At 35.7% G+C, this 22,755-nt stretch overlaps 1 protein-coding gene across 5 annotated transcripts in view; it reads left to right on the top strand.

Moving 5' to 3' along the window:
- ELP4 (elongator acetyltransferase complex subunit 4) overlaps positions 1-22,755 on the top strand; it is a 196,334-nt gene that overhangs the window by 97,460 nt on the left and 76,119 nt on the right. The gene's annotated exons all lie outside the window — the stretch shown is intronic.

Raw genomic sequence — 22,755 nt, forward strand, 5'->3', positions numbered from 1 at the left:
ACGTAATCATGTTACCTGAGAACAGCCTATCGTTGGAGTTTATTTCTTTTTTTTGGAAACCTGTTTTTAATCAAGTATCTATGTAGGAAAGGTTTATGTTCTTCTTACTGACACACAGCTTCTGTTGCTACTCAAAATCATTCTTCTTTGCCCCACCTATGAGCTGTATTAATTTTTAGTAAGTATCTTCTACAGAGTGCTTCCTGCTAATAAAATTAGGTTCATATCAAATTTGGTCACAGGCAGTGAAATTTTTGGTAAAATGACACCGATCTTAATATAAATGGCAAAAGATATTTTGAGCTAGAACAGATATATATTCAATGGATGTGTTGCATAGATATTATTCATAATAACTTTAGGTACAGAAACGTATAATTATGAACAAGTTTTCAGTAATAATAGCAGTTTGTATAATGACTCCAGTTAGACATATGTCTGTATGTACTTAATTACTTAGATCTATAAATACGTACTTAGATTTACTTAAAATATTAAACCCAATGATCGAGAAAAGTTCAGTATAGTTTTAAAAAGTTAGAAAATATTCCTGTAATAATAGTTGGTTAACAATGGTATTAGCATCATTTATAGGTTAAGGGTGCTTGCTATAATATCTTTCATTAAGAGTATTGAACTACTTTTCCCAAACTGAATTGTAGCAGGTGTTGCTTTAGTAACAAACACAAAGACTGAGCTTGTTAGTTAGCAGTCATAAAAGAGTCTCTAATGTTGTGGGTTTTTTTTAAGTTGTCACAAGCAGAAAAGCATAATAAATAGGTAAAACATGACTTAGTGAATACAAATATTTTATTTATTTTTCTCCCTTCAATATAAAAATCTTATATGAGATACAGTTATAATACACTTACAACAATCTCATCAAAATATAAAATTAAATACAGTCATTCAAATTTATTCTACTCAGAAACTATAAAAATGACTATAACTTGTAGGTCCAAATAAGCCACTTATTTTGCAATTCTCAGAGGTAGTACGCACACAAAAAAAAAAAAAAATCCCGTGAAACCTCCAGTCTTGTAAATGGTTAATCAGTTTACATACAAGTAGCTTTGTGTTACTGAGCAACAAAACTGTGCGTTAAATAATTTGCAGGATGATGATTTATATATATACATTTTTCGGTTCACAAGAATTAGGATATCTCATGCATGATAATCTTCAGTACAATACTAATAAATTTCAGTATCTCAGGAGATTCTGACAGTTTTTACAAAAGAGGTGTTGAAACATTGAGTTTATAAGTAACATAAAAATAGGTGAGGTAATGTATTGTCCAGTGTCTGTCCTCAGTACTATCATTTAAGAGAAAACTGGTGAAATACAGAAGTATTTTATATGGAAAACTTACTCTGAAATTCAGTTTGTCATCCACATGCCTAGTTTAGAAGAGAATTGTAGTAAATGGGAATCTCTACTGTTATGACGCTATTTGTTTTGGGGTTGGTTTTAATATTCCTTTAAAGAAAACATTTACTTGGAGTAAATGCATTTAATTGAATGCATTTTGTTGAAGGAAAGAATATGGAATGGTCTTGAAGAAACTCAATGATTTCAGCCAGGGCTAATCAATACCAGCCAAGTGTTAAGAAATTACCTTGTGTTCAGTATGTGGCAGCGAAAACAGACTCGTTACTTTTTCTTTTAGGATGACTAAGTATACAAATACAAAATGTGTGTGTACTTGTGCTACATTTATATTTGTACTATTCTAAACAGATAATAGATTGGTTTGGGGTTTCATAATAATTAATCATTCTCGTAGTGGGCAAGGACTAAATAACTGATTGGCTTGGTGTATATATTGAAAGTGGTAGGAAGTAAGGTATTTTCATCTAATTGAAGTAACATCCAAGATACAGATGACACAGTAACAGAAATAAATCTCATATTTAAAATGAGCTTCATATGTACAGTAAGTCAGATTGCTTTCATATGTAAAATGACTGTAGAAATTGAGCAGATTTTAGGTTTGGGGGGGATTTGTTAGAGAAATAGCAAATGGCATCATATAGCATCAAATGGCAATTCTCCCTCTGTTGCTTTCTTCCCAGAAAACATCTTGTGATGTGTCTAGGAGATAGAATTTTATAAACCACAGTCATAGTTGCTTTTTTAAATATAATTTTAGGTATTTTTCCAAATGAGAGGTGCAGACAGTAAAAAACAGTTCCAATAAACAGTCAAATTATGTACTTTCAGATTTCCTTAGACCTCGATCTAAAACATCTGACCTGTACTGAGCTCTGCTAATGCTGTGTTTCAGAATCCACACTAAGGTGCTGGAGATTTACTTCTTTTTCTGCAACATAGTGATTTGTCCTATATCTCTTTCTCCTTGAGTCTGTATTCAAGGTGCCTTTATTGGCTTTTGCTTCATTCTCTATTTCATTTAGATACTTTTTTCTAGAGAAAAAAAAAAAAAAAAAAAGTTGCCTCTCACAGTTCATTCTATTTATCAGCTTGACCAATGTGACATTCATCATAGACATTGTAAATTACATCCCTACAGCTTTCCTTACAGTCCAGGTCTGCGTTTGTTCTTTTTCTGTGAAAGGAATCCCACTCTCCTGTTTCCTGCCAGATTCTACTGCCGTACCAACAGGACGTTTAAAGTGTAAGCTTAATAAGTTTGTGGAAGTAATCTTATTTATGTCATCCTGCCATTAACTAATTTAGTTTTCACCTCCAGTAAGTTCTAGAATTGGTCTACCTTTTGTGGCTAGCCTATAGTCTCTATTTTTATAGGCTGCTATGTTACATTTTCTGATGAATCGTATCTCAGCTGTAATTACAGTCTTCACTGAATACCTCAGTAGGATGTGTCAGCAGAGAAGGTGGATTTCATTCTGAGTCATACCAGGCTCCCATCTCGCACTCTTTAACAGTGTCTTTCATGGACATACCTTTCTCAGTTCTGCCAAAAAAATTCGTCAGCTACTGTCTTGTCTTGCTTTAGATGTTTCCTCTTCATGTGATATTTTTAATGTTCTCGACACTGAGAGGGTGTCACTGAAGTAACAGCTGGGTAACTAAGTTTGATGTGGTCCCCTTGCCAAGGGATAGGATCTCTTCTTCCCTCCCCCCCAAAAAAACAAAAATAATTTTTTTTAAGTGTATTACATCACTAGGGGCTAATGCTTGCACCTTGAAGGCCCTTTTCCAAAGACACGTGTCTTCTACATGACTCAGCACCACCAAGATCAGCTTAGTCACATTTCAATGCTGTCTATATTAGACCTTCCTATATTGCTAAAATTTCCTCCAAGCTGTTTTTTGACTATATCTACAAATCGGTTTTTCTTAGTAACAAAAGAGTTGTTTTGCCTCCTGGTGTTATTTCATCACTCCTTAAATTGATAAGGGAACTTTGTAGAGCAGAAGTGTCATTGCAATGAGTTTTTAAAACACTTAAACTAACCTTTGGGTTGAATATCAGTCTACTTTCCTTTTTACAACAGAATTGATAGGTTCGGGGGAGGGGGGTTGTTCTGAATTCTGAAATATTTAAATACTTCACAAAACGATTTTACTTGTCTCCACCAAGAAACTGCAAGGCAAAATGCCAGAGTTTATTGTAGTAATCATTTGTCTCTACAGTTGGTGAGGAAACAAAGACATTCTGCCATATTAATGGGGAAACATCTGCCCTTCAAAAGAGAGAAGTCTGATTAAATAAAAGAGAATAACTTATACTGTCAGTATGAGAAAGAGTGTGGAATAATTAGTGAGAAATTATAGGTCAGGTGTAGGGTTTCTGTGACATTTTTGGTCCCTTTTATTAATCCTGCCAGTTTTTGCCAAATGTAGGCATAGATAAGAACTTCAGTGTAAACTCTTGGTTTTGCTAGACCTGTCATAGACATCTGAAAGATTCAAAAACTCTGTGATGAAAAAAATCACATACTATGATCTTTATAGCACGATTCCCATTACAAAATGATGACTACCTTTTCTTCCTCCTCAGTCACAAGAAGAAAACCTTTTCCTTCACATATTGCATTATGCAAGACAGAATGAATTAAATTCATGTTTATGATAATTGTGTTATCCATTTTACTTAGAAGTAGAGAGGTGGTGGAAATAGAAACATGTTTTAAGAGGTTATGGTAGAGTAAATGAAAGCAGTGCTGAGTGTATGAATAAGTCATGGTAAACACAGTTAAGGCACTTATTTTGGACTTAGGTAGCCTTAATTTGCCTAATATGAATATTAGGTTTGGCTTTTGCATATATAATGCCCAGAATGTGTTGTCAAAAAGACATCTTCTGAATAAATGTGCTGAAATTACTAATACAAGGACTCAACACATTTTAAAATACGGTTTAAAATGTATGCAGAGCAGAAGTGACATTGAAACAGTCTATTGTGACATCTATGTGTCTATTAATTTCATTTGCTTTATTAATTTTTTAAAAAGTTGAGAGGTGGCTTCAAAATTATGTAAAATAATAATCAGTATTAAGTAGTGAAGCTTTTTATACATAGGCAGAGCCTCTGGGCTTTTTTTTTTTTTTTTCCACTTTGTTGGCAGATTTGTAGTCAAAGAATTAAGGCAGCCACTTCAGTAATGCAGCTTTTACCAACTGTGGATATTCATTGCTCACTTCCCCACTACCATCAACCAGACTGAGTCCATCAGCCTGCATTATTGCTATAAAAATAAAATTGAAGCATTAGGAAAATGCTGAAACACAGGAAATTCTGGCTGAATATGAGAGGGCACTTCTTTACTGTGAGAGCACTGGAACAGGCTGCCCAGAAAATTTGTAGAGTCTCCTTCTCTGAAGATATTCAAAACCTGCCTGGATGCCATCCTGTGCAATGTGCAAGGTGATCCTGCTTGGCAGGGGGGCTGGACTAGATGATCTTCAGAAGTCCCTTCCAACCTTGGCCACTCTGGGATTCTGTGACTCTGTCATTAGGAATTGAAAACAGGGACTTAACTCTCTGAATTATGACCTGTAGGCAAATAATATGTGACCTGATTTTAAAGAAATCACTTATGTAGAGAACTGTATGCCTACATTACTTTGTGAACTTTAATACGAAAAAAAATGTTAATGTAACTGTGATAATTCAAAAATCTGCAAAAGCCAAAAATAAAAGCACTTCTCAGTGAGTTGATAGGACTGAATAGTGCAAATCTTAAGAATGCAGAGTTTTTGAGTATTTTGAGCATGTTCAAAACCAGTAATTGTGTACAAAGAGGTTATGGTGCAGCACTTCTTTGAAATCAAAGTAGACCTGTGTAAAATTATAGCTTCACATAGTTTATGCGTACAGGTTTTAACATTTAGATATGCAGATGCTTGATTCCCCACATTCACTAAAAACACAAGTGAGATATCTATAGAGAAGTGCCCATATGAAGGTCAATATGAAAAGATATGAAAGCAATACAGATACACAGCAAAGTGATTTTATTATAGTAACTTTGACTATAAAACACTTATTCACATTCACCTGTGATTTGCAGTGATCCAGATCCGGGTGATGTTGAGAAAACACCATTCGACTGTTTTTAAGGTCCAAATAAGCAAGGTGGCTTCCTACACATTGCATCTCCTCTGTCCTGTGGGGTTATCAGTTGACTCTTTTCTTGTCAGAAATGGACACCAGTCTTCCTACTCAAATGAGTTGCGGATGGATCGCAACTTTCCCTTCTACGTGGATTTCCCCTTAAGCTTTTGCCTTATGATATATGAGGCTTGAAGTGTTTCTGATGTTATATGTATTCACACCAAATTTCACTGTTCTGTGGTTAAAATTCTAACCCATTCTACTGCTCTAGCTGATAAACTTTTCTTCATTCAAAAGACTTCTCACAACTGTTTTTGTCTTTGACATATAGCAAAGGTATAATAAAATGACTGAAAAGCAATCTGGGCAATTATACTTCAGCAACTTCCATTGCTGTATTGTATAGATATGGACTGATTTGATATATTTCCAATCCCTCATTGCATTGTTGGTGTTTGATAAGGTATATGTTCTCAGTTTTGTTTACAAAGCTTGCAGAAGTATGTAAAAGAATTAGCAAAAACTCGATGAAAGCCTAATGCAATGTTACATCTGACTAACTTATTCCTGGCCCAAAACTACATATACAGCTCTTTAGACATTTTCGGTTTGTGTTTATGCTAGTCATGAAATTACAGAATCACAGAATCACAGAAACATCTAGGTTGGAAGAGACCTCCAAGATCACCTAGTCCAAGCTCTGACCTAACATAACCAGTCCTCCACTAAACCACATCACTAAGTTCAACATCTAAACGTCTTTTAAAGACCTCCAGAGATGGTGACTCCACCACTTCCCTGGGCAGCCCATTCCAATGTCTAACAACCCTTTCAGTAAAAAAGTTTTTCCTAACATCCAACCTAAACCTCCCCTGGCTCAGCTTTAGCCCATTCCCCCTTGTCCTATCACCAAGCATGTGGGAGAATAGACTAACCCCCGCCTTGCTAGAATTAGAAGAAGGCTTTCTAGACTTTCATTTCCATAGCAGTCTGATATATTTTTTAAATTTCTTTACTTGAATTGTTCTATTGAGATTCTCCTCTGCTGCAGCCATTGAAGCAGTCCAGCACTGTGTGGCTGTGATCTTACATGGAAGAAAAGTGGAGGTGTAAAACACCTTTTTAGTACTTCAGAGGTCAGTCAAAACAGAAAACGATTAGTGAAATACCCTTTCCAGAATTACATGATATCAATTCAGATAAATAGGAATGAGCGCTTACATCCTTGCAAATATGCAGGCTAAGGAGATACTCAATGCCCAATAGCGATAGTGACTCTTTGTGTATGCAACACCACCTATATATTTATATATGTAGATACTGCTCAAGGAGCTTATATAGGGTTAATTACATATATTATATATTCAAAATAAAATTTCTTTCACATAAATAATTAGTGTTTTGATCCTGGATGAGTGTTAATACAAATATAGATGATCATGCAGATACATGGTGAAATTCTAAAAGTTGATAAAATGGTTCGTGCATGTTACCATACAAAATACAGAAATCTTAATGAAACTATGTATGCAGTGCCCCACCTCATATGCTGAATTATTGATCTCTAATCATTTTGCTGCTCCATGGTAATATGCTACTGTAGCAACCTCATAGTACCGTAGAACAGCATCCTCCCAGAGCTAAGCCAAGAACATGTACTCAGTTATAAATTTTGAAGATAATTAAATAAAAAGCTTGTAAAAATCAGTAAACTTCATCCATTTTAATTCACCTAGATGTTGTCTTTACTGTACTGTTTGAAGAGAAGATTTCTTTCACTGTTTTTTGGAAGAGATGTTAAGGGGAGGAGGTGGGATACTTTGAGTCAGTTTCTTGAAGTGATCTACATCTACAAATCGTACCAGATTTCCACAGAGTTCAGCTCCCATTTTTACCCGTCTTAAAGGAACCAGCTGCATTTTCAAGGAGTCGGCAACTCTTAGATGCAATGAAGTATGATGGCTACTTCAGGTTGACACTTCCTAGTATCTTCATCCGAAAGGTTGAATAAGGATCTCCTATGAACATTAGGTCATTTTACTCAAGATTTTTTACAGATTCTAATTAACATTTATTTTTTTATATAACTTACAGTATGTGCAGCCATTGAAGATGCTTAAATAGGCAGTAAAATATTCTAACCTATACATACTGAATATTTTATGCAAATATGAAGTATTTGAAAACTCATTATGAAATTGGCTTTTTCTTCTAGGAGCATGTATGTGTCCCTCTTAATGTAAGCATTACAGCATATCAAAATAAAGACCAAACCACACTCATACTTTAAAATGTCAAACTCTTAATGAAAGCATTAGAAATAAGCATAATTTCGCTGATCAAGCTCTAGCTTGACAATGTCAATAGTGAGCAGAACTATCACAACACAGTTTTGAAATTGCCTTGTCTAATTGGGAGTCAAAATATGATGGTAGTATTCTTTAAAAAAATGTGAATTTGTTAGGGTGAGAGAAAAACAAATAGCAGCTTTTCTCATTCTTGTCTGATTTGTCTCATGTTTTATGTGAATTACCCCTTTCGTTTACTTAAAATTGTGGGTATTCAAGACAAACTATGCTTGTAACTTATGATGTCATCTCCACAGAAAACACTTTTCACTTTGTATGCGAGGTATGACACAAGGAGGTCTCTAAAAGGACTAAGTTACAAAATAATGCTAGTAAAATTATGTGATCATTCATTTCCATGGAGGTATGCTATAGATGACTGGGTGTCGTCTTGTGCTTCTCATATTCCCTTCTGTTTATTGCTTCTACTGTACACATGCTTGTCATTTCTCACAAGTTATTAATGCCAAACCTATTTAGATGATCTTTCCCACACATCCACTATTGAAATGAGATACGTCAATTTTTATTCTGTTAAAATAAAGTCAGCAGAAAACTACTCAGTGGTTACTAAACTGGCTGTCAAAATAATTGTGATCTTGTCGACACTATTAATAATTTTCTACAAGCACTACATAGTATTAGAAATAAAGAAATTATTTTTAAAATAACCAGAGTGGGGGTTGACGGAGAAATGGCAAAGCTTGGTATTACATGACGTGTTTTAACACTGATCTGCCCTACACCTTGCTCCTACTCTCCTAATGTTTTTTTCTTTATTTCCAAGTGTTTGTGTGAAGAGAGAAGCGAGTTTGTGTTCTTCTAGCAGATGTGCTAGAGGAACAGTAGTCTCCGAGTGGGAGTTATCATGCCCACACATAGTGCTGCTGATCCTACTTCATCCCACTTACCGCTGTATTTTCATTATAAGCTTGGATTCTGTTTCCCTCTTTATTACAAGGATGTTACAGTTCTTTATTCTTCACTGACAGCTGGCAACAGGTAATGCTGGCTGTTATTTTGTTCACCCTAGTGAAGCACATTCATTTTCAAATATAACCATGTTTTGTTTGCTGTATTTTGTTCTTGGTGTGGTTGAATGCCATCCTTGGAAAGATGTGCATTGAGCTAGTATTGAATAAGTGGCTTGCCTTCGGCATTCATGAGTAAATTCTGTAGTTTTTGTTTCAAGGCTTTGACATGTCATCAAGTGTAAATCTATTCTAATGCCAAAATCCCTCTTGATGTCTGATGCCAATCAGTAGCTTTTCATCTTGAAAAAGGTAGTGAATAATTTGCCCTGTGGATATTACACAGACACCATATATGGTAAGGAACAAAGAGGGGAATCCCATACCCATTTTTAAATTCAAATAATCATGTTAAACCAGTTTGCTTTCCTAAATACCATTGGTAGTCTGGTACATTTTCTCGCTTTCAAGTGAATATTGAATACTTGTCTCATTTGCATATTTTCGATGTGTGGAAACAATATACTCTTTCTGCTGTAGTATTTTATTTCATGAGTAGTAGCCAACATGCTGAAATATGTGAATTATATTACATTTGTTATTTTAATAGGAAACTCAAATCTTTTACCTCCTTCAGCTTCATTAGTGGGTTTTTCGAGGAAAAAATAAATAAAAGGCATTTGGTGTATAGGAAGGTCAACATTTGCTTTGTGAACGCAGTTTGCACCCATGATTTTGAATTTCAATGAACTGTAAGCCCTAAGAGTGTTGAATTAAAGGCATAAAACACTGTAGTTCACTCAAGAGCTCAAAAGTATGTAATTTCTTTCCTTACAAAGGAGGCCTACTGAAAACCTAATGAACATGTTTATGTAGTTGAATGGCACTCATATAGTGTGTACTCTGAAGAAAGAAGCAAGCAGAGCTTTGTATTTAACTCCTTTTCAGTCTGAAATATTACAAGATTTTAGGGCACACAGGGACTGTTGTGATTATATAATCTGACCTCCTGCATAATGCAGGTCATAGCATTTTACACAGTAATTCTTGCATTAGGGCAGATAAATTCTTCAGCTGTAGTGAACATTTTGTGCTCAGCATGATTGGTTTAAGCTGCTACCTGATCTTAAATCTCATATTAGAAATATTAGTAATGCTAATACTATGGGACATTTTCCTTATAATTTGTAATGGTGTTTAACCTTTCACCCAAAGTTACTCAGAACAGTTTGCATACCTGAATTAAACTTCAAGATATCAGTATTTAAAAATGACGTGTCGTGTATATCATTTTCAGTGTAGTCAGGAATAGAATTTAAACTCATAATCTTTTGGTTTAACCAATTAATCGTAAAAACATTAATTAGCTGATTCACTAACTAGTGATGATTTTAGGCTGAAAAATTCTACTCGTAATTATAGCAAATGGATTTTTTCAGGTTTAAAAACTACTTAAAATTCCAGTAAAGCCAAATTGATATTTAAAGGTATTTGTTACTTGAATATTGGGGTTCACGTTCTCTTTCTAAAATCTTCAAGGGTGCTGCATTACATGCTGTATGCATGTATGAGCTGCCTTCATGCATAAGAGATACCAAAGAACTTTTAACAACTACATTTATACAGAAAATCATCCATTTATTATTTAATTGCAGCATTCATTAAGGAATAAAATGCAATACCTGTCCAAACCCTGAAAACTAAAAGTTTATTTTGGAAAACTATACAAGTTATTTTATCCAAATAAAATATCTGTTAGCATTAAAGTTAAGGCAAAGATAAATTAATTATCAAGGGTAGGATTTTGCTAGGTCAGGGTTAATAGCTGACCCCTTCAGAAACGGACTCTCTAATAGTCCTTGACAGTTGAACTCTAAATCTTTTGTCTCAGCTAAAAGATCCAACAGTAGGACTGATAATCTGATAACTAACTACTAAAAGGTAAGTAGCCAAGTAACTATATGCCATATACCATTCAGTGTTCTTCCATGTGATAAATTGGTCCCCTGCTTTCAGTTAATGTCAAGATGTTGCCAGTGTTCGTATAGTTTTGTTCATTCCCTGGTGTCTATATAGACAAACTCAGGTGGATTTAGCAGTGGGGAATGTCTGCAGCGTAAATGCAAAATGCTGTGCTCTAAGTCCAGTCTCTCTAGCAATAATTCAGTGCTACTTTTATAGGAAGCGGTATGCAATATCTCTCTTCACTGAATTATTTTGCTGATACTATTTCTGATGTTCATCGTGGTAAATCTCTATAATGTAATGGTATAATCAAGTAGGGACCAACGAGCCATAGGGATCCGTAGGTATACAAATAGAGTGGGCAGATATCCTTTACTCTATCCAAACAGACACCTGGCAGAGAATAAACATATAACATTCAAGTAAAACAAATAAAGAGATTGACACCACCAAATGTCATATTAATGGATTATTCCGCTGTATTTATTTGAGGGAGGGAAACTTAGAGGACAAGCTAAATTAAGAAAAAATCAGGAAAGCTGCATTGACCCCAACAGGATTCTGACAGTGGGGCAACAGAGCAGGTAACAGAGATGTTAAGTGAAAATGAGGAAGGGGAAGGTTGAAGCAAACTGCATAAGGCAGAGGAATACTGGCCAAGTGGGTAGGAACTTTTCTGCATGTCCTACAGTTTTGAGGTCTCGCTAGGTCTGGGTAGCTTCTCCTCCCCTTTTTGCTCTCCAAGCAAATTTCCTACCACAGGGTAGGAAAAAGGCATGTTGCTTGTGGGACATTGTGCAGCAGAATATACATGGGCTAGGACAAATGGTAAAATACGCTTAGATCTTTGAGCAAGGCTGTTCCTCACTTTCCGTTCTTGTGGCAAGCTACTGAAAGTGTAACAGCAAAGCAAATCTGGCATTCACCAAAGTCCTTTCATTCATGTTAGCCCTGCGGGTGAGGGATCTTTCCTGCCCTTGGTGACATGTTAATGTGGCTTTTCCATTTCACTAGGTACATTTTCCCATATTATTTTCTTTCTGGCAGAAAGTTATCTATGGTAGAAATGTTCAACTACTTTTCCTCTGTAGCTAACTTCCTGTGGGGATCCTTGATACTTGAGCATATTGAACTGCAGAAGGCTACTTCAGTGAAAGTAAAATGTGTGGCAGGTGACCTACAATTTTTATACAACAGAACTGAAGCACGTCAGCAGCAGTTAACATGCTAAATGATCTTAGCACCCTTTTGCACATTGGGAAGAACTTTTATTTTCACTTCAGAAAACGAGATTGAGAATATTTTGACATAAACCAAGATATGTTAGACTGGGCAGAATTTGGGGTTTCTGTGGCTAGATTTCTTCCAGGCTCTCACTGGTGACACAAGAGACCTCAGTACTGGAGAAAGTGGTTTTTCTCAGTCATGGCTGAGTACATCAGTTATTGAGCCATTCTCTATTGGAATCATGTATTAAATAGATGGATTGGAGAAATAAATAAATTGGAGAAAAGTAGAAGTATATGTGAAAAATTGACAGGATAATAGTGACTAAGGTCCATATAAGGAAAATAAATTACCTAAATCAAGATATCAGTGATAAGCTAGAGTGAAGGAAAAGAGAATGTCCTGGAGTGAGAATTTTTGGAGTGGAAATGTAAATTACATCAAAATTAAGAACAAACTATTTTGTTTCCTTCGGCTGAAACGTTTTTGTGACTATTTTACAAGCTTATATTAAATTTAAATATATATTAATCTTCCAGTTCCAACCACCATATAAAACAATTCAGTAAATGAGATAACTAATTATTTATTTTTAACTTACTTTTAACATTTGATCATCAAATAGATCTACTTTCTTCAGTACAGGGGTCAGATTTAACATATGGATTACCACTTGCAATCAAGCTTGGGTTCACAAAAGACCTCACCTTGCATTGCTAAGTGGCTATGACGAAGCTGCATTCAATGAAACTGAGCATGGACATAATCTGAAATCTGGATGTAAATGTTTTGTTTGGATTCTTTAGTTTTCCACTGTACCATAGCAGGAAAAGGACATACTCTATGAAAGCCTGTGGTCTCCAGGAACACTGCTCTGCTGCTAAAAACAATTATAGGGAATGGTTGCTGGGCAATCAGCCGTCAAGTAAACTAAGATCCCTAAGCTTTCCCATACTTATCTTGATTAATGATTTAGCTAGTCATAAAATACAGTGTATTTGTAATTGAAATAGAATACTTAATGTTCTTCAGCAGAAATAAAAAATATGTCTCATCTGTAAAAGCCAACACTTGCTTCTGGTTGAAATAAGCTGTAATGAATATTATAAATTAAATAAAATTGATATAATTCTCTAGTATGTTTTAATGGCAAAACCTTTTACATTTACAGTGACAAGTAATACAGGAATTGTCAAATTTGTCATCATTTGCAGTTCAGCTGACAGTTTATGAATATTGTTCTGAAAAAAATGTTACCTGCTGCTCAATTATTTGTTTTCAGCAATAGCAAGGTCTGATCCAGCTTTGATTAGCATTCATAGAAGGCTTCCCATGCGCTTACATAGCACATGGATTGAGGTCTGAGAGTCAAATGGTATAAAGAAAAGCCAAACTGTAATGTTACACAAAATAATTATCAAATTTCATTTCTTCTTTGGTTTAGCTAGATCTAAGCATCTCGTTGATAACAGGTAAATATCAAAATAAATAATAAGGTCATGCCTTTGGTATTCCATTTGAACAAATTCAAAAGGCATAGTCAAAATTATCTTTAAATATAAGTTAAATATAAGTTCTATAAATATATTTAAAGATAGAAAAATGGTAACCACATACAAGAGAGATGAATTTCCTTCAAAGTGTCCACGTAAATTTTCCAACAAAAATATGAAAGTGACATTCATTCACAATGTCAGAAGAATATTATTTTTATGCTTTGGCTCTACGGGCTTAACACATGCACTAACTTCTTTATGATTTGTTCTATCTTAGGGCTATTTTCAGCATAGTCTTTTTATGGGGCTATGTGATTTATAAAAATACAGTGTCCTTGACATAAAACATATGTTCATAGGACCGTAAAAATACTGCTTATTTTGGGTACCCAGGACCATTAATAACGTCTATATTATTAAAAGACAAAACATTATGTTTTCATTGTGGGAAAAGAGTTTCAAAGTTACCTTTTTTAAGTTGTTCTCTCTTAGAGACCAAGAACTAGGTTTAGCTATAGTGCTAATGAAATTTAGCATATTTTATGTTAGCTAGCTGAGTTTATCTGAACACATTTGTGCCCCTGCAAGTGTGCTGCCCCTATGTAATGCAAAAATGCATTTATATATGTGTGTGTGTACTATCCATATATATATATATATATGGATATATATATTATTTTCACAACCTTCAGGGAAAGAAAGGCAGATTAACTACCTTATCTTTCAGGTGTAGGTCTTTTATACACTCAGAAATTTTGCTGTTTATTTATCTACTTCCTAAAAACATCAGTTTTGCAAACTCATTTTAAGACAAAGTCTATCTTTTGAAATTATTACCACTGAAGTAGACAATATGCAGAAGAAAAATGAAAAAGTGGGAATTGCCAAAAAGTAGGCAATGGTTTCAATATATCATGTTAATATTGTTTTGCAAATTACTGTATTATCTCTCACTAAGAAGTTAAAATCCTTAATGACTAATTAATTTCACCCTATGCAGACACTTAGTGAATATCTTTAAAAATAACTTATTTAATTTATTAGCTATATAACAAGCTTTAGAACAGGTCGTAGTAGGACTACCGATAGCAGGCAGACAGGTAGGAATAGCAGTGAAGAGCACTTTTTTGTCACAAATGAAGCTCTGTCTTTGACTTTACATTGTATAACACACCAAATATTAAATTGGACAAAATAATGATAAATTCTGGTGGTCTCGCTTCCCAGCAGCAGGTAGAATCCAAGTGAAAAAGGCATGAAATATCCAAAAAACATAGGACGCATTTACAAGTGAGATAGATAAGGCTCCTCCTGGTGCCTGTTAAAAAGGAAAAGGATAGCTATGCCAGTGGCAGGCATCCTTCAGCAGTTTTTATTGAGTAAAGACCTAGAAATTAGCTGCTCAATGCAACACCAGTTGTATTTGGGAACATTCAGTTTGGTTTGCACTGCTCTTTCATCCCCTAATTAATGTAACATGAAGTAACCAAAAGGAAAACAAATTACAATTCATTTCATTCTAGTGACTTATTTTCAGTTCAAACAAGATAGATAGGTGTAGGAGAAAAAATCTGTGTGATTGCATGTAGAGAAAGAAGTGCCTTGGGAATGAAGGGTACATAATGGAAGCTATTGAAAGATTCTAATCCTATAAAATATACTGATGTGAGAAGAATAGAAAAGACCGAAGGATAGTTCAGGAATTTCTGTTTCATTTTCCAAAGTATAGATTCAGCCTCCAGGCTAAAATACTGAAGATACTGTGTCTTGTAGATCAGGTTTTTGTCTTACTGCATGTTGCTCATGCTGTGAAGTGTGACAGTTTGTCTTTTTCTTGGCTGAAAGAGGAAAAAAAAAGAAAGAGAAGAACTCTTTCCTAATGTTCTTAGGATATCTTTTTAAAAGAAAATGTGTTCTTTTGATTCAATATCAGTTTCTTAATGGCATAAGATACGGAAATGTACACATGCCATTTTGATTGTGGAGACCCAAGACGCCAGCCCATGGTAGCGTGTGCTGATACATAGGGTAGACACTCAGTAGAACAGATCATTGTCAATTTCTTTACAAGAGAAAAAGTTTCTCTCCAGGCCTTTCCTCTTTTCCTGAACATCCACAAGAGAGTAAATACTAGTATTATTAACATTAATATTACATACAGCAGCTATCTTCCCAATTAGTTAAAAATAAATGTTGTGTTATTTAATAAATTTATTACTGACAGCAAATAAATTTGCAATTGAAATACTAAATTACACTTAAAATGCTTCAAAAATGCTTTATGTTCATTTCTGAGCTAGGGAAAGGCCATGAATGCTATTTTCACGTCTTGTTGACAATTGCTGCATATTTTCACTTCTTATCTCTTCTTGGTAGTTTCCTCTTCACACCTGAAAGCTAAATATCCCCCAAATCTTTTCTATATATTTTTCTTATTTTCAGCTGTTTTGTGAGAGCGGGTTTTCTTGGAGAAACAGGGCATCACTTCACTGAAGTTGTATTTTTTTATTCACCCAGCTCCACGTGTGCCTACCTAACACATCATCTTTTTGAACAGATAGATTTCATCTTTCCTGTCCCATCCAATAAACACCTATTTTATGTCAGACTAGACCTTGGAGTCCCAACATGGCACTGACATCCCCAAGCATATCTCCTCATCTTTTGGATCTCCTTGACTTTTAAGTTGGTGGCTTTCTCCCGAAATTAATGATCATTTTCATTAAAGCTTTTTAGTCTATTTAATGTCAGTGTCTATTTTTAAGTTGTTGATACATACTAGAAATGGTAAAAATGTAAAGGAGCAAGTATTATACTAGTCAGTGGTTTATAGTAAGAGTGGCGTACATTTTGAAAACCCAGAGCTAGAAGAACACTTCAGTTGAATAATTACTGTTTGTTGTTAAAAGGAATAAGCAACTTCTGCAATGTATTTTCGGTACTTTGTTTCCTCTGATTTCTTGTACTTTGTATATGAGCCTAGCGTGGGAATTGAACATTTAACCAAACTATAGTGTCAACTACTAAAAAACAATGTAATCTGTAGTACATTAGTTGGGGGTTTATTATTTATTTATTTGTCTATTTATTTCTTTATTTTGACTATCTGGGCAATAATTCCATGTTGTTTTGGAAACAGTTCATTTCAGAGTGTGCTCTCCATAAATTCTGTTATCCTAAACATGCTGGAGAAAAAAAAAAGGAAAGGTAATGACTCAAGATAAACATGTGAAGACTTTCGCAGGCTGCAAGCTCCAGCATTTTGCAGTGCATGCCCTACTTAGCAATGTCTCACTGGGTATGTGATAAGATTGTTTTAGTCTCTTCATGACTCACTATTTCAAAGCTTCAGATATTTACGTTATACCAAGATGGAGGAAAAGTCCTGCACAGTTAGTTCTGTTTACTTTCATTAATAATTTTACCATGTACTAAGTGAAAAGTTCTGCTTACTTATTTTTCCATAGGTGACATCACTAGAACAAACATTTCCTTTTTTATTTCCGGTTCGTTTCACTTCTACTAAGAAGGGTTTTCTTTTTCCAGCAGTTACTCTGTATCTGATTTTTTAAGTTCTTAAACAGAATATGCTGTATAATACTGGAGCTCATATGCTAACTAGAATAACTTATTTCCCTAAAAATAGTAAATTGGATTTTCTTACTTGGGTTCAACTATTTAGCAATGGTTGTGGAGCTGCTGGTGTTTATAAGGAAGTTCAGGGACGGAGTGCAATGCAGGAAGACAGGTCATGAACTGGATTGCTAATGCTGATGTTTAGTTAAAGGTTAACATTTTTTAACCTGATCTTCTATATAATACCTGGCAGTTATTTTTGAAGTGACAGATTTTTGGCAACTACCTGATGTTTCTGAGGCTACAACAGTTTAACAGTAACAGTGAAGGAACAATTCTTTCAGAAGTGGATCATCTGACAAACTGAAATAAAATAAACAAGATACTAGGTTCGGTAAAACTAAGTTAGATTGCAAAATCAGGCTCTCAATTCCTATGTGGTACTGGTGAAAATATTCTTTTAGTTTGTTTTTATTGTAGTCGAATTGATAGATTCGCGAATGAAGCGTAATCCTTCCAGCAAAGGTGTTTTGCTAGTATACTTTTGTGCACAAATTGTATTTTCCCAGAGTACAAGCTACATCTAGCTTGTAATAATGAATGGCTTCACAGGATGGACATAACTACTTTAAAGTCTTGGCATTAGCCAAGCAGCTTTCAGGAGTGCAAAGAGAATACAATTATGTGCCATAATTCTCATGGTTTGGCTGAATTAAACCATGTTCAGACCTTGGGTTACACAGACCTTCCAATTTTGAGATTTGCTAATACTGCAGGAAATTAATGCATCGTCCAAAATGCGGTGTGCACTATAACTGTGCTGTAGTTAGTTCACATTAAGTTTCAATTAGACAAGAATGTGACAGAACCATTTAATTAGTCAGTAAATACCTGTTGCTGGAAGCTGACAACCTGGAAAGTAGTCTGTTCTGGCGGGTTTTATTCAGCACAAGTTCTGTCAGGCAGCTTGTGTCACTAGGTGTTGTGCAAGACCTCACCTTAAACTGGAACACTTCAGAGTAAGCAGTTTTAACTTTGCTTCTCATTCTGCTGTTGATGATACGTTGACAAGACGGGTGGAATTTTTTAATAAGAAAAATCAAAATTTTTAAAGTCTTGAATAACAAGCAGTCTGTGTTGCTGATGTCACGTTATGTAACACAGCAAACTGTCTTTCCCCTACATGTGTGATGTGCTGAAGACTTAATCACCTAAAGCTGGTACGTAGAAACTAGTTAAAAGGGTGTGATGATGTGTTTCTTAGAAATAATTAGAAAAATCCAAGTTTTGTAGCACAGTGGCATCAAAAAGATTTTCATTCATTTTTCATGTATTTGTTTTCAAAAAGATTTTTTAAACTGTATTGTATTAACTTAGAAAACATTTTCCTTATGAAAAAATGTTAGTGCCTAGGTATTTTCTATCCTGTGTGTACATAATTGTTGTCATACAAGATGAAGTTAGAAGCATACAACCTCTTCAGAGTAAGGATTTTAATAATAAATCTTGATTCTTAAATCTGTGCTTTCTCTGCCCATGAGTAGTGGGAACTCCCCTAGGTAAAATTTTAAAAAATAAGCATTGACCGTAACTGTCTTTTCCTCTTTTGTTTGTATTTGTTGAAGAGCTGCCCTGGTATCTGTTTAAAGACACATGCTGTAACAGTCGTATTTAATGTTGAATTACATTGTCATCGTGCTTTGCAGTTTTTCAGTGTTAAGTTACTGCTGTGGTTTTGCTTTTATTTTTTTTACATGAGTGGTGACGTCTTCACCTCACAGGCAATGCAATATACAATGCATTGTACCTTTTGCAAGTACACACAAAGTGCTGATCTCTAGTGGAGATTTTTTGCCTGTGCTAACCCTATTGTTTTTAGGCCAGCAGTTTAGTGACTTCAGGAAGTGGCCCACATAAGATGGGAGACACCTTGGAGAGCTGGTGGTAGGATTCCAGAGAAACATGACTGTGCTAGGTGCGGGGTGCTCCTGGCTTTAACAAATGCAAGAAAATGTTCATCTGGCTAGAGCTGCCTAAAGCCAAGAACAGTAATCCTCAGAGTGATCAGTGGCTGAAACTGACTCTGCATCAGGTCCACCTCTTCTGAAAGAGGCTATTGCTGGCTCCAGAATGGAAGCAAGAAAGGTAGCAGAGGAGGAAGAAGAGGCTAGGCAGAAATTGCTCTTCCTGTCGGTGCTCTTCATCATTTCTGCAGTTGCTCTGCCTATTACAGTTTGGAAGTCAGGAATGACATGTAGCCTGCACTGGTGTGATCTTGGCTTTTTTCCTGGTAAACGAGGATGTGTCAGCCAGTTCATTCTCTCCTCCTCGTTAGAACTCCTGTATAAAAGCTGAGGGATAGGAAAGTCTAAGAAGAAACAGCTGTTTTCCTCCCATGCCTTGGAGGGTATTTTTAAGGAGGATGTAGCATCAGATGGGGCAAAACGTTTTTATAAAGAGAGTGTTGGAGGACCACTAAGAGGTTAGTGAATGAGGAAATATTACCATCAGAGTGAAAAGAATGGAAAGACAGCAATGTATTATCTTAGAGAGAAAGAAATTATCATGAAGAATAAGGAGAAAGATTATTAAAAAAAAAAAACTGAGACCTGAACTGTTAATGACCAAATGTTTCTAATGGATGCTACATACAACAGATTAATTGCTTTTCCATCTCTGAAGAAAATGTGTGCACCAGATAACTATTGTGCAGAAATCAAGGGGAAAGCATGAGTTATCCCTCATGGATAATCCTTCCCTGCATTTATTCTTGCAGCTGAAGTCCTGAGTTACTTCTGGAGGCTGGTTCAAGGTTTTTCTAGATATCTGTTGCCTTAGTAAAATCTAGTTCTCGCTGCTAATGAAATTGGCAGGCCTGCTGCCTCCCAGAAGACACATTACACACATTACTCACAAACAAGCACAGGATTAACCCACTGATAAGTAATGCCAAGGTATTTCTTTGGCCGTCCCTCACTGAGTCTGCATCAGAAGGTCTGGCAAAAGAAAAGGTATGCTCCTGGTTTACCCGTGGTACAGAAAACTCAGAGGAGCAACACCTACTTTCCTGGCAAGAAGCTCTTAAAAGACGACTTACGCATTATTGTGACTTATGACTTACTGTGACTTTCCTCACAATACCAACAGTTGTAGTTGAATTAGCTCATAGTCTGCCTGTATTTTTCCACATCTGTGTTCTTCTATCAGAGGCACTTCTCTACCTTTAGATCTTGGCATGGTATACAACCATCTCTGTCTGACTTGACATTTTACTTGATTCCTAAATGTCAGCTGAAGCTGTCTATCTATAAGGCATCCAACTATGTGTTACGGTGTTTATGTTACACAAGCTTCTCTTTGTCTGGTAACCAGCATTTCTGGCGAGGACAAAGAAGTGTGAAGTCCAGTTTGGTCAGCTTTTGGTAACCTCAAGATCCTTTCTCTTTCTCGAGATCTGTATGGCAGCCACACTGAATCTTCTACATATTTTTTTTTCCCTCAGTCACCAGTTCTTCCACATTTTCATGTCCAAATTTAGCTTATAATGGCATAAAATTTATCTGTCAAGTGAACTAACCCCAAACAGTCATTCTCACCATTAGAAACATTTACAATTCCACTGGATTTAGGTATGTTTGCTATTACGGATGTAGCGAAGAACCTGGGCTTCTTAAGATGAAAAATGCCAGGTTCTCAATGTTTTTTGCAACCCACTTTATTCTGTTTGGATCTGTTACCCAGTGGGTTTGTAAGGTTGTTGTTTTATTTTCTCCAGGTGGCAGCGTTGACAGTTGTTCTTTATTTATCATCCTTTCCCCAGAGCTTGAGAATATTTTATCTAGGCTATTCTCTAATTGTTTGACCCAATAAAGTAGTTCTTTATATATTGCTTATCAGTAGATGCTCATCACTCGTGGGTTAATCTGGTTTAGTGCCAGATCTTCCCTTCCTGCAGAAAACCCACAAGAAGTGGTAGTGCAGAGAAGAAGCGAGAGCTGATGAGGAGGTGCATGTAAGTGGCTTTCAGATATTTCAAAGTGGTTGCTCCCGTGGATGGAAGTGGTTCAGAGCTGAGCAGGAAAGGAGCTGTACCTCTCAGTTTCACAGGTTCTGTGGCTCTCTGGTAAAGGAGATATTTTGTCCTACTTTGAATCAATCTTGCTTCACTTCCTTCTGATGAGAGAGTTCCTTCAGGTCATGGGCTGTTAGCAGAGCCTCTCTGTGCACATTAACACCTACCAATGAGCCAATGTGCTGTATTGATGCTCAGCCAGCATTAATTCCTATGAAGGTCTTGACTGCTGTCTTTGCCACCTAAGGAACAGTCCCAGGAGTACTTAGTCGTCTCTGCCCTTGTCCCTGCTCACAAAGTCCTACAAATCTTCAGAACTGAAAGCTCTGCTGAGAAAGTTGAACTTACACTACAGAAAAGGCATTTCTTCTCCAACTCTCTTTTTTATTTTTCTGACAAAATATCAAATTTCAATGCCTAACTTGACGTAGTGTGCTAAATACTTTTTTTTTATATCATATGCTTTTAGCAGTGAGGTAAAAAGCAAGCCTAAATATAAGGCATTTGACTAGTTTGCTAGTGAAATACCCCCCTGTGGTATAGGAAGCTAATGTTTGGGAATAGTCCTGACACTGTTGCCACCAAGGGCAGTGAGATCAGGAATAGGGAAGGATAATGACTGTTGGCTCTCAGTGATGCATACTGAGTGCCTCTCAGAGCCTAGCTGGCAGCAGTCGCAGTGCAAACTGTCACTTTCTTAGTCAAATCGTAAGTCAGATAGAGACATGGCTTTCAGATTATAAAATGAGAAGCAGCAAATGTACAATAAATTGGAAAATGGATCTTGGGATTCTGCTTAAACCAGTGAATAGTGGAGGTTAGGGTTGCTGAGTAAGCACTTTATGACAAAGGCATTCATTATCCTGGGGAGAATTATCTTAGTTGTGAGTCATACTCCGCTCTTCACCATCCTGGTTCCTTATTTAACTGGGAAGAAACAAAATGCTGTGGGTCAAAGCCCAGCTTTGTATACTCAAAACAAACACACACCCCACACTCTGGAGTCACAGTCCATTCATAAATAGTCACTTTTCAATACTTTCCAAGTCAAATAGTTAGATAAGAGTAAAAGGTGGTGAAAGAAATGTGCATATACAGTATTAAGGAAAATGAATATTGGACAGTTAGCTATACAAAGAGCACAGATTAAACCTGGTTTAAAAAAAAAAAAAAAGAGAGAGACTTCTAGGAGGAGAATATACACTATAATAGTTGCTTTGGAAGTTCTTTTTTTTTTTTTTTTGAAAAATAACTCTATTTAGGCTAGTATATTATCAAAATATCTTAATTATATTTTAATGCAGACCTTGTTTTCACCAGATATGTTTCCTATTACATTTGTTTCAGATAGGCAAATATTGCATCACTTCAAAGTCCTGGGAGAAGGGAGGTTCAAAACTAATAAATTGTATATTTCTGCTTTTTGTGTAAGCAGATTTTAGCTTCTTGCATAGCGTTTTTATTTTCTTAATTTTTAGAACATTAAAAGTTTGAGAGAAATATGTCTAATGTATAAAGCCTCATCCTGCAAGTATGCACATGACGCGATGCGGTA

The sequence above is a fragment of the Anas acuta genome, chromosome 5 (assembly GCF_963932015.1).
Source record: "Anas acuta chromosome 5, bAnaAcu1.1, whole genome shotgun sequence".
Taxonomy (NCBI): domain Eukaryota; kingdom Metazoa; phylum Chordata; class Aves; order Anseriformes; family Anatidae; genus Anas; species Anas acuta.